We start from the raw sequence: 16294 nt of genomic DNA on the forward strand, positions 1-16294 counted from the left end.
TCACTAAGCTGAAATGTTAATTTGCCAATCCCAAATAAATAGCATGAAGCAGTTTTTAAAAGGAGGGTATCTGTATATTTATAGTGCTACCCCTAAAGAATACAGTCTTAATTTTGTGGAACCTACAGGTAAAACATGAGTTGTAAAGTTGAAGCACCTTATTACTCCATCATTTAGCAGAATACTATTTGGCATGGGTATCATTCATTAATTTCAGTGAAACATTATTTTTTAAAGAAGCCTCACTGCCTCCTGCCGGTTGGTGTTTACAGAAACGAGTATTTTCTACAGAAAGTCCGAGTCTCCTTAATGCCTGTAGGGGAGAGTTAAGTTGTAAGTGGTAAAGAATCCATTTCATACACTGTGCGAAAAGCTTTTTTAAAACAATCTATTTCTGAACCTAAATTGTCCTGGGACCAGCTCTTGATATAAAAATTCATAGAAACCTGTTTTTTTTCCCTGAGTGTGGTAACTCCTTGCCTTAGTGCTGTAGCGTTAGAATTCACATTGGCCAGGTTGTTCTGTAAATTAAACACTGACAGCTCCCCTCAGGGGAACAGCCAATGTATTTATGATGATGTGCTGATTACACAAAATACACTGCAAGCAGAAAACAGCTGCAGAGAACAAACCTCTTAAAAGAATACAATTACAAATAGCACCCTTAGTATTTCTGGTGGCGAGGGTAAAATACAGCATGTTAATGTAAGTTGTTGTGTGGGGTTTTTTTTAAGTTGGCTTTGCAAGAGATTGGAGATCTGAAGCAGCAGGGGGACAGGGACCTTAAATGTATAATTGGATTTGCATGTAATTCCAGGGCAGCTTTCATGTGTACCCTGTTCTCTACAGTGAGGAAGCACAAGCTCGGGTTTGTGTGTTGCCATTGTCACATCTTTTCCTCTAGGTTTCCAGCTAGTCCTATACACCTCCAAGATGAAACTCAGTCATGTATTGTGTCTAATGGCAAAAGTGCAGCTAGTGGTTGCTTTCTACAAGAGAGTACAGTATAATTAGTTGCCCTGGCAAGAGTAATTTGGGGGATGGAAGACCAGGGTATCTTTTAAGATCACGTTGAATAGTACAGTGGCTTAGTAAATATTGATCTGCCTCTGGGCTGCTCTGTATAGGAACTACAGTTGAAAATGCAAGGTGCTAGGTAAGAGGGAAACCATTGTTAGCCTTAGATATCTTGACTTTATTCTACTGATAACATACCTAAATAAAATTTCATAAAATTCCAGGGTTGTTGTTTTTTAACATAATAATTCTCAATCCGTTAGGCATCATAGCTTTAGTATAAATTGCAGCTACTTCAATTTACATAATAATTTCCTTTGTATAGGATAATTTCCAGTCTCTCTTATTCCATATTAAATACATTAATCTAATTTACATTCACAATTGTTCTAAATACTTCATTCATAAATTTTATCATGGTAATTAAGCATTTATAAATGAGTGACTCAAAATTCAAATCAATAATTAAAGAGTTTTCCAGATTCTTGTTACCAATGCCTCTGTTGGAGCTGGAGCTTCCATTCCTGACATATGGTCATCTAGGCTGCTGTTAATAGATGGGTTGTCATCTCAACATCTTCTTGCAGTGTGGCATATAAACAATATACCTAAAGGTGTGGTGGGACTGCAGCACTCACCTGACCTCCATCCCGTTGAGTTGCCTCAGCCTATGAGGACCGAAAGGATGAAGGGTGTGACAACAAGTGCATGATGGTGCAAACACAACAGTGGAACCAGTCATGCTGGCGTGTTTGCACTATACTGACCTTGCTGCTGCTGCATGCCTCCCTTTTTCCATTCTGGTATGCTGCAGCGACTCAGCAAGAAGGAGGTGAACGGCGCAGCCCCACGAATGATGCCATCTACTGCTGCCTGAAGGGTCTTTGGTCATTTGCATCCAGTGATAGCTCTTATTTCCATCAAGACTGAGTTCCAATGTTCTAGTTTTGGACATGTCCAAACAACAGCAACAGCAACAACACCAGCACCAGCACGTAAGAACAGCTTTCTGAATCATGCCAGTGTCCCATGTAGTCCATCATACTGTTCTAACAGTATCCAACCAGATGCTTACAACCACATATTTCATACATTAGAATAAATTATATTTAGTCTTGTGGACATTGAGTACCTTCTGAATAACAGGAATGAAAAAAGGAACCATCAGCCAATGTGTCTATCTGTCTCTGTCCTCAACCACACTCCTTTCTTTTTTATAAGTTCAGTGACAACATTGCACATATAATTTGTTACAAGGTTAGCAAGTAAACAATGAGACGCTTCTGAACCCAGTATCAGCCATTTCAAAAGGCACCCTAAGCACCTTATTTTCTTAGATTTATACTGTCTTTCTTCTACCATGGAGTCCAAGGCAATGCCCCATCCATGCACTGAAACAGACCTCCTTTGCAAGGTGGGGTCTCTTGTGCCTGGCAAACCTTAACCAAGACATTTAGAAGGTTATCCTTTATTGTGGCAGCTTTTTGTAAGCTGCAGTCTACTTTCTATGCAGGAAGTTTCCTGTCTACTGTGCTCATCTAATGTCATTGATTGGAGTCTACAAAGGCTCATGTTGCACTTCATCAGATACTCTCTGTGGCCAGGAAACTTCCTGCGTTTGAAGTAGACTGTGGTCTACAAGTGCTTATGCCACACAAAATCTGTTTATTTTTTCAGTCCTGCACAATTTTGGCTGCAGCTGGCTAATTTAACTTCTCTCCTGCACATTTGTTTCTGCACATGGCAATTCAAGGTGATCAGCTGACGCATCCCTATAGAAATGAACTGCACTTGCATCTGTTCAGTGCTTTTCAGCATTGGATTCCAAAGGGGAAGATGGAGATTTCCTGAGATTATAGATTTCTTAAATTTAATCTGGGCTGATGAATTGATTTACAACAGCAAAATGTGCACCAAATGCTTATTCAACAAAGCTTATTATTCCTAAGAGTTTTAAATTCAGAAATGGTAGAATAAGAAAAAAAGACACGAAGAAGCCTGAAAAGAATGAGGCTGACTCAGCCAAGGTTTTCACATTGAAGCTTCATTTGGGGGTTGGGTGATCTGCTAGATATCCTCTTGCTGAAGTGTGAGTCTTCAAGGAATTATTTAGCTTAAAATAAAGCTTTCGGAATCAAGATGTAAAATTTCTGGTAATGTTGAAGCTATTAACATTTTAGGAATGGGTGAGATTGAAGTATATCTCACACAGTAGTAAAGCATGTTGCAAATAAGAACATGAAGTGAGTTATGCCTAATTTAGGTAGCACATGATATCTTTCACTTCATTTAAAATTATACATTCTTTAAGGTTTTTTTTAAAGAAATTCAAACAATAATTACAAATATACCTAGTGTTAGAGAAGGAATTCTGCACTCTTCAGGTACCTAAGTGCATTATCTAACCATTTAGCAAATAGGATGCAAAATAAAATAGAAAGTGGAAGTCATCTATATTGTTAAAAACAGAGAGGAAGGTCTATATGTGTTTATCTGTAGAAATAGATTGTAGACCTCAATATGGCCTTGCCCAAATGAAAGAAACATCTGGCCATGGAGAAGTTCTGAAAAGGAATTAACAGACCACATTAAATGAATATTTTGTCAAACTATTTAACCATGTTGTTATAGCAATCACACTGTTTTTAAACAGAAAGTGTCATCACTTAGTAATGGTCATACTAATTGCAGACAAAACTAGCCATCTTGAACCAGTGTGTCCATGTCCATATACAAAGATTATTTCTCCTCTGATTGGAATTTGTACATTGAAAGACACACAGTTTCTGGTTTATTTTTTGTTCCTTTCTCCAGATTTTGTAAATTTAATTCCCCTCAACCCTCCCCTTGGGCTTCAGAAAAATGGTGGTGTGACTAGAACCTCATTTCCTGCTTTTTTTCCTGGACTGCAATGCAGTGACTATATAGCCCTCCTTTTTGCCTTGCTCTTGCCCCCAACTACTTTATGATGTCACTTCATTACTAAAATCTGATCAGCTTTAAAGCTCAGGTTTCCCCCGCTTCCAAATTATAATGTGTGTGAATTTTTGACTCAAAATCCCAATGACCGGAAGGTACATATGAGTGCTGTAAGATGCTTAAGTGCTTGTTTGGGCACAATAAAATCTGTATCTTTCATTATTGAACCAGCATCTATTAAATGTATTCCAGGATTAGTTTTCTATTTGAATGTGCAGAAAAAGATGCCTAAATTCCATGACATGCATTTTTGTAAAGATTCAGTTGAGATAACCACACAGAGTTCTGATCAGAAATGCTTCTATCACCCTAAAATAAACAAAATCAGTTTTCTCATCTGTGTGCCTCAAGTGAGTTGTAATGAACTCATATTGGTCTCTTGGCTTTCCAAAACTGTTTTGAGCCTTTCGAGTTTGTCTTGCTCTGACGTTTATCCCATGTGGCAAAGCAGAGTCTTGCATAATCACTCCACTTTAATCAATAGAATAATTGATAAACCAGCTAAGATTTAAACTGATTATCTCCCCAGTGGAACTCCCCTAGGGGCCTGGGCCTCTCTAAATTTTTGACGTCTGTTGTGTACCTTATGTATGAAGTGTGGTTTGAATTATCTGTTTTTATTTGCTTAATGATGGGAGGGTGTTAAAGTCAAATGTTTAATTAACCCAGCAATGGGCTGCGCTGTCTCTTACACACGCACCCAGCTGATTGAGATCTCTCTCGGAGAATACTGAATAGGAAGGATAATGTGGCACTCAGACGGAAGATTGCTTTTTCAATCCATTTGCTGGGTCACTGCTTTGAATGTCTTATTGGATGAAAGGCATTCAGCCCAAGGGAGGGGGGGAGCCCTGCATTTAAGTACATTTTGTTTCTCTCCTGGTCCCCTCCCCACCCAGAAGTTAACTAAAACAGATATGTTGTAGGTTTAATAGGCCATTCATGTCCAAGCAAGGGAGTGTGAATAGTGGCTTTTAATACACCCTGGCTTAAAGCTGTACAGTTTTCTTTAAAAACCAAAAATCTGACTGGCCTTTAGGTACAAGAGCTGTTCTGTACAAATATTCCTGCCTTCCACGTTGCTGTAGTTTGATGGAACCAAAGGGAAACTAACATCCCTGTCTCAGTCAGTGAGGAAATGTTTATTCCTTTGGAAACCATTCTTTTGATGGATAGATTGCTTTCCAAAGTTAGATTTTGTTAATTGAAACCCTTGTTTTTAAGGATTCGATCATAGTGATGTAGAGGGGTACACCATAGTAAAATAGCAGTGGATAAACAGCACAATAGAGGAACGATGCCTCATAAGTTGGCAACATGATTTGATTTGCATGGAATTTTGCTCCATGCTGGGTGAAGTATATTTGATTTCCCCCGCAACTTTTGCTTTGGAATCATCTATATGCTGTATCCTGAAAGCAGAGTACAGTATGTTAGAACAGGAAAGAAAAGCTACCATATGTGTTTTGTGGTTGCTTTTTTATTTTATTTTATTTTATTTTATTTATTTTATTTTATTTTATTTATTTTACTGTGTTTTTGTGCAAATGCAAACAAGACTCTACCTAACAAACAAATCTACAGAAAACAAAGAAAGAAAGCAAAGTTTCTGTGGTTGCTTTGTATATGTGTCTGTAAGCAAAAACCTGTGCCTTTTGCCGTGGTGATCTGCCACATCCCCCTAGCACAATGCATTAGTAGTCTGCTGTCTTTGTAGCTGGGTGTGGGGGTCAGCTGCTCCCTTAACCTGGCCAAGCAGCCTCTCTCAATCACTGGGCAATGAGCAAGGTGAAGCAGTAGTTCTGTTCTCTAATGATATGTAGTAGCTTCCCCCTCAGTCTGTCCCCCATTCTTAATAGCAGGTCTCTCGGTGAATCTTAAATTACTGTGGGATCTTTCACCCTGTTATAAAACTTCTTAGGTGGCTCTCCTGTGTTAGGTTGTATACACACATCAGTAGGGTATGGACTACTTATTTCAAAGAGCAAGACTGATTTCTAGACTGCAAGCTTTGAAGGAGTGATAATTACACACTTAAGTGATGGCCAGTAACTTTGGTGCAGAAAGCAGGTAGTATGCTTCATTAGGAAGAGGGATGAATGAGAAGGGTAGGAGGAGAGGAATTGGACCATCCCACATTGCTTGACCATCACAAGTTGAGAAACTGGGAACAACAGCTGAAAGCTATGGAGTGTATTTTTGAATAGAGGGTAGCTTCTGCTGTGAGTCAAGTGTTCAGATAATAAGGAAAGGAGATTGTGGGTCAGCAAAAAGCTAGAATGGATGGATCGGTCTGTTTTCAAGTCCATATCATATTCATGCGCAATTCTTTAAATATGCTTTAAATTTGAATTTGATTTTTAAAAATCACAAATAAGTATTTAAATACATATTTTATCACAGTACACATTTTTAAATGTATGCTATATTAAAATACTTTTTAATGCATTTTGGTACTTTTTTGAATGGAGAACTTCATTACAAAATTCACAGACATGCAAAATCTGAAACATGATCCTGTTCCATTCCACACATTAATCCAGGAAGTGCAGATCAGAGCGGGTCATACTGGAATTCACAAAAATTGAATTCCTCAAGCTTCTGTTCCAGGAACTTCTCAAGAGGAACTTATCCCTTTGCTTATTTCCAGCAAGGAGCCACAAGACAATGTCAATCAGCTCTGTAAAAATTTCTCTTGGTTACTTCAGCTCTTCAGATCACTATGCCACAAGTGATTAGGTGTGGCTTACAAAGAGCTAGTCAAGGAAAGAGGTTAAACAAGCAATAGGCTTCAAAAGGATGCCATATGTGCTTGAATCATACAGTTCATGCATTTCCATCACTTACCGGTAGTTTTACCAAGATCTAAGTTTGAATCCTCACTCTCACTTTTCTCCCAACTGGTTGCTGTTTTCAAAGGGTCGCCTTGGGTCAGGCCCATTAATGCCCATGGATCTGAAGGTGATTTTGGCATTACGTCATCATGCAAGGGAATGGGTTTGCATAGCAAGATCATGAGGACCTAAAGATGGTATAAGATGCATGGAGTTGTCAAAAGGAATGCTGGATATGTTTTATGGGGTAGGATTGGTAAGAGAGTTCTGGGTTCAGCTACTTTTAAGAGACATTGGATCTGGCTTTGTATAGCAGATACAAATACAGTAGTACCTCTGGTTAAGAACATAATTCGTCCTAGAGGTCCATTCTTAAGCTGAAACCGTTCTTATCGTGAGGCGTGCTTTCACAAATGGGGCTTCCCACGACGCGCGCCTCCAGCACACAATTTCCGTTTGCATCCTGGGGCAAAGTTTGCAACCAGGAGCAGCTACTTCTGGGTTAGCAGAGCTCGTAACCTGAAGCGTTCATAACCAGAGGTACCACTGTACAGTGGTGCCCCGCAAGACGAACGCCTCGCAAGACGAAAAACCCGCTAGACGAAAGGGTTTTCCGTTTTGGAGGCGCTTTACAAAACGAATTTCCCTATGGGCTTGCTTCGCAAGAAGAAAGCCCATAGGGAAATCTCCGGGGACCTCTTTTAAATGCTAGCGGTGGGGAGCAAAGCCTTCCCCCCCCCTCCGGCCTTCAGAAGAGGTCCAGGAAGGCCGGCGGGGGCCGAAAGGCTTTGCTCCCCACCGCCAGCATTTTAAAAGCAGTCCAGGATAGCAGGGAAGCGCTTCCCGCTATCCTGGATGGCTTTTGAAGGCAGGCAGGGGGGACAAAGACTTTTGCCCCCCGCCCGACTTCAGAAGAGGTCCTGGACCTCTTCTGAAGGCCGGCGGGGGGCAAAAGTCTTTGTCCCCCCTGCCTGCCTTCCCGGGAGAGCGGAGAAACATTTTAAGATCGCCCCGGACAGCGGAGAAGTCCTCCGCTGTCCCGGGGTTTTTAAAATGCTGGGGGACGGCAGCGAAGGGTTCGCTGCCGCCCGCCAGCATTTTAAGATCGCCCCGGGACAGCGGAGAAGTCTCCGCTGTCCCGGGGGCTTTTAAATTGCTGGGGGACGGCAGCGAACGCTTCGCTGCCGCCTGCCAGCATTTTAAGATCGCCCCAGGTCTCCGCTGTCCCGGGAAGTCTCCGCTGTACCGGGAAGGCAGGCGGGGGGGAAGCAAAGACTTTCGCCCCCCCACTGGCCTTCAGAAGAGGTCGGGGGACAGACTGTCCCAGGACCTGGTCTGATGGCGGTTTCCATAGGAACGCATTTAATTGATTTTTAATGCATTCCTATGGGAAACCGTGCTTCGCAAGACGAAAAACTCGCAAGACGAAAAGACTTGCGGAACGAATTAATTTCGTCTTGCGAGGCACCACTGTATTGGAGTACAAGTTAGAAAGCTGTATCTGGAAAATTTGATACAGAATGTACAGTGAAGCTAGCCTACCTTATAATGCATTTTTCAAGTGCCTGCAGCTCCCATGCAGATTAAGCTATAATATTGAGAAGAATCTGTGTCTAGAGAATTTTAATAAATAAAGTGTTTAAAAAAGAATGCCTCCCCAGACCTTTTGACTCCTGCTGCCTCTTGTTAGTGATAGAAATATGTTTTTGATACCCCTGTGACATATCACTATTGGTTCAAAGTCTGTTTTTGTGCTGTTCTTTCTCTACTCGGAAAGTGTTCTTAGGCAACTTGTTTTATTCATGAAAGTTTTAAATTACCGTACATTGCAGAGGGGAGAATGAAAGTGACCAATTCTTGAATTTGATGCTTCTTCTATGCTGGAATCCAGCATTTTAAAAGTATTGTGTGTTTAAACCATGGGTAGGCAAACTAAGGCTGGATCCGGCCCAATCACCTTCTAAATCCAGCCCATGGATGGTCCTGGAATCAGCGTGTTTTTACATGAGTAGAATGTGTCCTTTTATTTAACATGCATCTCTTTATTTTATTTGTGGGGCATAGGAATTTGTTCATTATTTTTTCCAAAATATAGTCCAGCCCCCCACAAGGTCTGAGGGACAGTGGACCGGCCCCCTGCTGAAAAGGTTTGCTGACCCTTGGTAAACAAAGATATGAAAATGGAGCAAACAAGCAAAGATTCATTCCAGTTGCATATGACCTGGTTTCCCTCTTTGATGTAGCATTGTTGCAAGTTAAAGCGGAGCCCACAAATTGTACCTTCCAACATTTTGCAATTATAGAAGGCCAAAGCTGGATTTACATAAAACTTCAAAGAGTAACTTTGGGGGGAAGCAACAACACAGTAGGGGAGAACATATGAGCAATGTAGAGAATAGAAATAGAGATTTCAATAGATAGTAACTTATAAACATTTCTTGGTTGGTATTGCAGTTTACCTATTGACCTATTATTCTAAAAATGTGTTGGTAAATATGGTCCAATGTCCTTTAGCCATAAAATTGTATAGTCAAAAAAGGTAATAAAAATACATACTGTATTTTAAAAGAAAACCCACAAACAATTCCTTAACATTTCTGTAGTTCTAATCTTAACTTCTTGTTAGGAAAATTAAGAAACAGCTCCGCTTAATGCAGATGTCTGAGTTATAAAAATAACCAGATGTCCTGATTAGCAGAAGCAAATGTTCTTCACTTAATATGTGGAAAATTATACTCAGAAACTCTCTGGATATATACTTGTATAAATAAGATGCTATCGAAGTGAACTAGTTAACTAGCTTTTAAGGTTCAAAACTGTGAATATTTTAAAATGTACCACTTTTGTTCCTTTTTAAATTCCTAGGAAATAAATATGAGCCAGGAAGACTTCCTTCTTTCATACACTCTGTTTAATAGATAAAACTTAGTGCTCTTAAAATAATCTAGGTTGCTTCTTTTTATTTTACAAGAATCTTAGATGATTTTGAAAATCTTTTATCATTTTCATGCACATGGGCTTTTATACATGCCGCTGTATGATACTGAAGTATTTTAACTGTAATCTTTTCAATAAATGAATAATTTGAAATTAAGAAAAAGAAGTGGCCATTGACTTTGCTTTGTGTTTTGGTGACGTTTTGATGCCCATGTCTGCAGTGACACATGCTGTTGTAGCATTTTTAGATATGGCTCAAAATAATAAATAGATAGGTTATATTATGAAGTCAATACTGTGCTTCAGCATGGTAAGAAAAGTACCGTTTCATATTGTCCCCTTCCACCACCCTTATAGGAATTGCTTACGGTATTTGTTTCTTTAAAACTTGCCTTAAAAGCTAGAGTTAGACACATGGGTGCCTGTATTTTTAATTTGTAGGAAACAAACTCATTTCCTATAGCACTGGATCAGATGACTAGGGAGACTACCTGTAAAGATTTTTACATTCCCACACTCTCTCTTTAATTGATGATAATGTAAATTACTGCCATATTTGTGTAAACATAAGCCTCTTACAAATAAAATCTTCAGTTACATGAAACTTCTTAAAAGCTAGGAAAACGCAGTTTGCATTGCTGGTTTGTTGCAGTGTGTTTGAATGTTCAGAGAGCAGATCATTGACACAGTTCTTCAGGGCTCAAGCCATTCTCTATAGTTTGGTGAACTAGTCTGAGGTTTGTTTCTGTTTGGCATTGCTTCCTGATTCTTATCTTCAAAACCTTAACATTGCAAAAGTTGTGTTTTAGCCATAAGTGTGTTATTTTTCTTGAGATGAGAGAATGGAGTCTGTTAAATGATTTAATTGGGTGTTGAGCCCATAATTTTTGTAAAGAAGTTTACATTTTCTTTTGCACGAGCTATGTCAGTTTTCATACTAGTGCTTTTTGAAGGAGCTGAGATTTATAATCTGACAAACTGCATTTATGAAATCGGGATGCTGACGGTCCCTTTACAGTTGCAAGGCTCTTGAACTCATCTATCACTTACAAAGGTTATTGGAAAGGGACTATAGGAATTTTACTCTCCTGCAACCATTAGATTGGCATTTATTTCCCTCCTTCTCTTTAATCCATACTGTGGCAGAGTCGGAAAGTAATTCAAATGAATTTTTTCAGCCCTTACTTGCTTACCCCCTGCAGTGTCCCACAAGATTATGAAATCCAATTTGGGCACAAAAACCTCTCCCCTGGACTACCAGGAAACCTAACATCAGCCTGCCAAAGTACCTAGAATGTTGTGTTTGACCTTATAGATTGTCCTTGAGGTACTTACGGAATTAGTTGCAAACTGACTCTGCTGCTTCTGTGTCTCAGTTTTATAGACCAGAAATGCTCATGTCAGGCTATACATGTTTAATCCCTACCAGCTCATTTCATTTCTCTTCTCTTCTCATCTCGCTCTGCCCCTGTTCCAGATATCCTTGTCTATTCATATACATTGGCTTGCATAAGTCCTACTTGTTTGGAAGAGATTTGTTTGTCACCAGAAGCTCTGCTAAAATAGGGAATGCACATGACAAGACATTTGTAACTGCTTTTCTCCCCCAAAAGCAAGCATGCAATTTTCCTTATTGGTTGCAGGTTTTAAAGGCAATAGGATGTTTTAAAGACCAATTCTGGCCTCTGGGATAATGACAAGTGTTTTGCCTGCATAAACAATATATATTTTTCCTTTGAGGTCTCCACACACCTAGTTTCCCTCAAGCTCATCATCTCTGTCAGGTTAATCAATAGGCACCGTATGGCAGAGGGTCAGTAATCAGTGTCATCATGCCTTTAAATCGTGTTGAAAATTTGCTTAAAGCCTGGGCCAATTAACATCGAGATGATGAATGGATGGGTAGATGGGAAGAGCCTTGCGCTTGGGGGCTTTGTGCAAAGGAGATGCTCAGCTGTTGAGCAGCCGACACCAGCGAATAAAATCAGCCATTCATGTGAGCTCAGTCCACCCACTCTTAATGATAATGTCAATCTAGCAAAATATATACACATTGGAGTTGTCATGAGTTCATAAATCAAAGGAGTTTGTCAAAGGCATTCAGATTAACGAGGCAGCAGCAATAACAAGTCAAATTTGCATAGAGAATTGCCCGAATCTCAGTAAATTATGATCCTGTTTTTCATTTGATTATTTGCTAATGTCTCAAGAGGGAGAATGATTATATTAGCATGCAAAATCTACTCCAGAAGTAGGAATCGGAGGTACAGCCGACCAGCACACGACGACAATTAATCAGTTTCTGCATACTAGCATGAACGCACAAGGCCCAGAAATGAACTCCTTTTATTATTATTTCTCCTTGCTACTGATCCAAATGTTTCAGCTTGACAGCGACTTTATATTGCTTTAACAGTGTTCTGAATTGTGCCTGCAGGCAAGACATAGTTATGCAGCTATAACCAACCTATCCATCTGCCAACCAGATTGGAATTCTCCTATCCAAAGCTTCCATTAACCCCCACTGACAGCTCCAAACAGGATTAAGGATTTGAAAGCATAAAAAGTGCTCTCTGCATAGACATGGTTCCTCTCTCTCACACAGATAGACATTTGAAAAAGTGCTGCATCTGTATGGCTTTATAATTAGTGCTGGCAAGTACAGTCTTTTCCTCCTCCCACCCTCAGAAGAAGAAGAAGAAAAGCATCTCCGTAGTTGGCATGGTTATTGTGATATCTGTTGTGAGATGAGGGGCTGTCTTAAAAGGTGGTTCTGTTCAGCTGATAGTCCTTTGGAATGCTTTCATCCATTATTGCATCTGATTCCAGCATTTGTTTGGATGGTTTATAGGCATGAAAGCTGCAATATCACAGTTAAGTTGCTTCAGTGCAACTATGAGGACATTTTAGGTAGGGGTGGCAGCTGAGTTTCCTATGTCATTGATATTAATAAATTGTGTATTGGGTTTAGGGTAGTACCGGGCATTCTGTTAATTACAAGTCTTCTCACACAAATGGAATTTGTCAAGGGTCTCTTTTAGACACTTAACTGTCTAAGATTAGAACATAGGATTGTCTCAAAAACATGCTCCTGTTAGGATTGTAAAAGAGAAGTGATCTTTACCTTGCTGCTGATAGTTCAAGTGTGCCTAACTGTTAAGATAAGAATGAGGATTTCAAACCCCATTCACATGCTCAGCTTTCCCAGAATTTTCTGTACTAAAATCATGATTAAGTTCCATGGAAAGGTTGTTTCACAAGAGAGGCCAAATAAGCTCATACTTCTTTTCAGACTTTACTTACAGTTATGTTACATATCCAATGCTTGATTATAGGAGGCATTTTAATTGTGGGATTTTTTGTGTGTCCTCCAGACTTCACTGCCCCACATAATCTCACTGTCTTTCTGATAAGCATTTGGTGATCATGGGATAATTCCAAACATTACCTTCTACCAATACCATGTGGGTTGAGCTTAAGGGTTGAGCTGTCATTCTGGAAATGTTGGCTTGCTGAAGTGCTAGATGTGGGGGAAGATTACCAGAGCACAGACTATGAGGTAAACTGGTCTCAAAAAATACCTGATTAATTGTGCCTTGTGCTTCATGCCTGAAATTGTACTGCTTGTGAGAGAGATTCCACATATCTTGCTTTTGTAAAAATAGTTGTCAAATGAGAGCAGCCTGGTGAAAAGAAAGCATTCAATCTAGTACGATCAAGAGCTGTCAGGTTTTTCACCCCCATCTTTTGGGGTGGGCTGTGGGGAGGCGTCTGCTTTCTCTCTCCGATGTGATTTTACTGCAGTTTTGATTTCCTTGATGCTGTATTCTGTATACACAGTTTTAGAATTTCACTCAAAACATTCCTTTATTGATCAGTAGACCCAAACATTCCTTTATTGGTCCTAATTTTTGCTTCCAAGGGCCCAGACCCTAGGCCCCAAAAAGTGGTATGAAGACCTGATGAGCAGTTCAGTGAGGAGTGATGCCTGCAGATGTACTTATTTATTTTATTTTTAAAATGCATAGAGGAATCTAAAGATTGCAAAGAATTTTCTGTATTCTAAAGCTTGTTGTCCACATGGAAACAAGAGTTCCAGTTTCCAAGCAATCGGTTCCATCTTTGCTGCTTCTTAAGGAGCATAATCTTTTCCAGTTTTCATCCTTTGCCAAGCGTAACTTAACTTGCTGACAAAAGTGCATGAGCAGCGCTCCTTTTTAATAGTCTGCTGTGTTGGTGCAGTAGAATGGGGTGACGGCAAGCTGTGAGCCACCATATGCACTTGGCAGTCATTGTCTGGTCTTTGTTCAGCCAACCTCTTAGTCTTGCCACCTATAAAGATAATGAATAAAACAAAGGTTTCAAATTAGCTGTTTAGTTTCAAGGAAGAAATTGGTAAACTTGAAGCATGTTGGGACAGGCAACATAAAGGCTGTTGAATTCCATGGCATTTGGTAATGCATTTATCCTAGAAGGAAGGCAAAGGGGGAAAAGGGAGCATGCGCTTCAAATATATATTATTGGTGCTGCCACTTGTTAGTACTGTATTCAGGTACCACCCTAAAAGTATAATGTATGTACTAGTTTTACTTTTACTTCTTCTCTACTTGTGTTATTAATTCCATATTTCCCACCCATATTTTAACCTTTTCATGGGCTATGTCCTTCATCATTAGTCAGTTTCCAGTTTCAGATCCTTCCTTAAAACATACTCTATAAGTAGATTGACCAAGACAGTGGATGGTGCTTTGTCTACCCTTTCCTATCCAGACTCCATTCATGGTAACTCAGTCTTTACCATTTGGGTTAGCCAAAATACCTGTGGGGTTGAAATTCTGTCTGTTTTTACATCCTCTATAACGTTCTTTATTTATACCAAAGTCTTTAGCTGTAAAAGAGCTTCTGGAACAGCTAGTATCAGTACGTAGCAAATATATCAGCTTACTAAACTATATTGTAACAGTGGCATGGTATTTTGGAGTTCCTCTGTGTTCTTCTTAGTATTTAGGTTGCAACTCACAGGACTAATTTGGGTCTTTCCACAAAGTCACTGCTTCCAGGAGCTTTTGCATGCTACATTTCTAAGTCCCATAAAAATACTTTTTTGACATTGTGATGCTTAATTTTGTAACATACTGGCTGTCAGTTGCTAGCATATAAAGCCCTGAACAACTCTGGATTCAAGTACCTAAAGGAGTGTCTCCCAAATAACTACCCAAACCATGTATCAGTGGGCGATGCCTTGCTTTCTGACCCATCTGTGGGAGTGGCTGTTAGGACAATGACATGTGAAAGGTCATTCTTAGTGACTGTGGCCATTTATACAATCTCAGAAAAATAGAATTGTAGAGGTGGAAGTGATTCAAGGATCACTCTAGTCCAACCCCCTGCAGTGCAGGAATCACAACTAAAGAATGCCTGATACACCTAACACCTTTTTAAAAACTTACAATGAAGGAGAGTCCACCACCTTCCAAGTCTGTTTTTCCTAAACAACATGCCAACAACATTTGGTTGGCACCCATAGTTGATACATTTAAATAAAGGCTGAAGACATTTTTATTTGTCCAGGCTTTTGGATCTTAATGGAAACATTAAGGATAAGTATTAGGACCTGTTTATAACTTGATCTTAAATGATCTAGGGTTAGGAGTGAGCAGAGAGGTGGCCAAATTTGCTGGTGATACTAAATTGCTCAGGGTTGTTAAAACAAAAAGAAAATGTGAAGAGCTCCAAAAGGACATCTCTAAATGGTGTGAATGGTCAGTAAAATGGAAAACACTGTTCAATGCAAAGTGTAAAGTCAGGGCAAAAAAGATTCATAATTTCACATATATGCTCAGGGGATCTGTCTGTGGCTGACCAGGAATGAGGGGTCCTAGTGGATATCTCAATGAAGATGTTGACCTCAGTGTGCAGCAGCTGTGAAAAAGGCAAATTCAATGCTAGGGCGCATTAGGAAAGGAATTGAAATCAAATAAGGTGGGTTATACAAATCTATGGTACAGCCACATTTGGAATATTGTGTTCAGTGCTAATTTCCTCACACGAAATAAGACCTTGTAGAGTTGGAAAAAGTTCAGAAAAAGGCAACCAAAATGATTGTGGTAGTTGGGATTTCCCAATTTAGAGAGAAGGCAAATAAGAGGTGACATGAAGTTTATAAATAGATAGAAAAAAGTTGTTCTCCCTCTTCCATAACATTGGAAGTCATGGATATCCAAAAGCTGAATGTTCAGCAGGCTCTTCTTATGTTCTTAACGTTCATTATCAAAGTCATTGAAGTGGAAGTAATTCCATTGTATTAAACCCTAGTATTGTTGTGAGCCAGGGCTTCCCACTTTAGTTATGTAGAAGAGTTCAGATCCAGCATTATGGAAGTGCTTGGACACATGCTGGGAATACAAAAAATCTGACTTTGTAATATTTTGAAAGTCTTGTTTAATTAGACGGGTATCTATCATGAAGGATTATGTCCAGGGTCTGTTTATAGTGGCTTGCTGATTTTCATGATACTGGATATGTCA

General features: G+C 39.6%; 1 protein-coding gene across 13 annotated transcripts in view; it reads left to right on the forward strand.

Moving 5' to 3' along the window:
* Positions 1 to 16294, forward strand: part of BTRC (beta-transducin repeat containing E3 ubiquitin protein ligase) — a 122940-nt gene that overhangs the window by 39758 nt on the left and 66888 nt on the right. The window lies entirely within an intron of this gene.

Source organism: Podarcis gaigeae, assembly GCF_964106915.1.
Source record: "Podarcis gaigeae genome assembly, chromosome: 5".
Classification (NCBI taxonomy): domain Eukaryota; kingdom Metazoa; phylum Chordata; class Lepidosauria; order Squamata; family Lacertidae; genus Podarcis; species Podarcis gaigeae.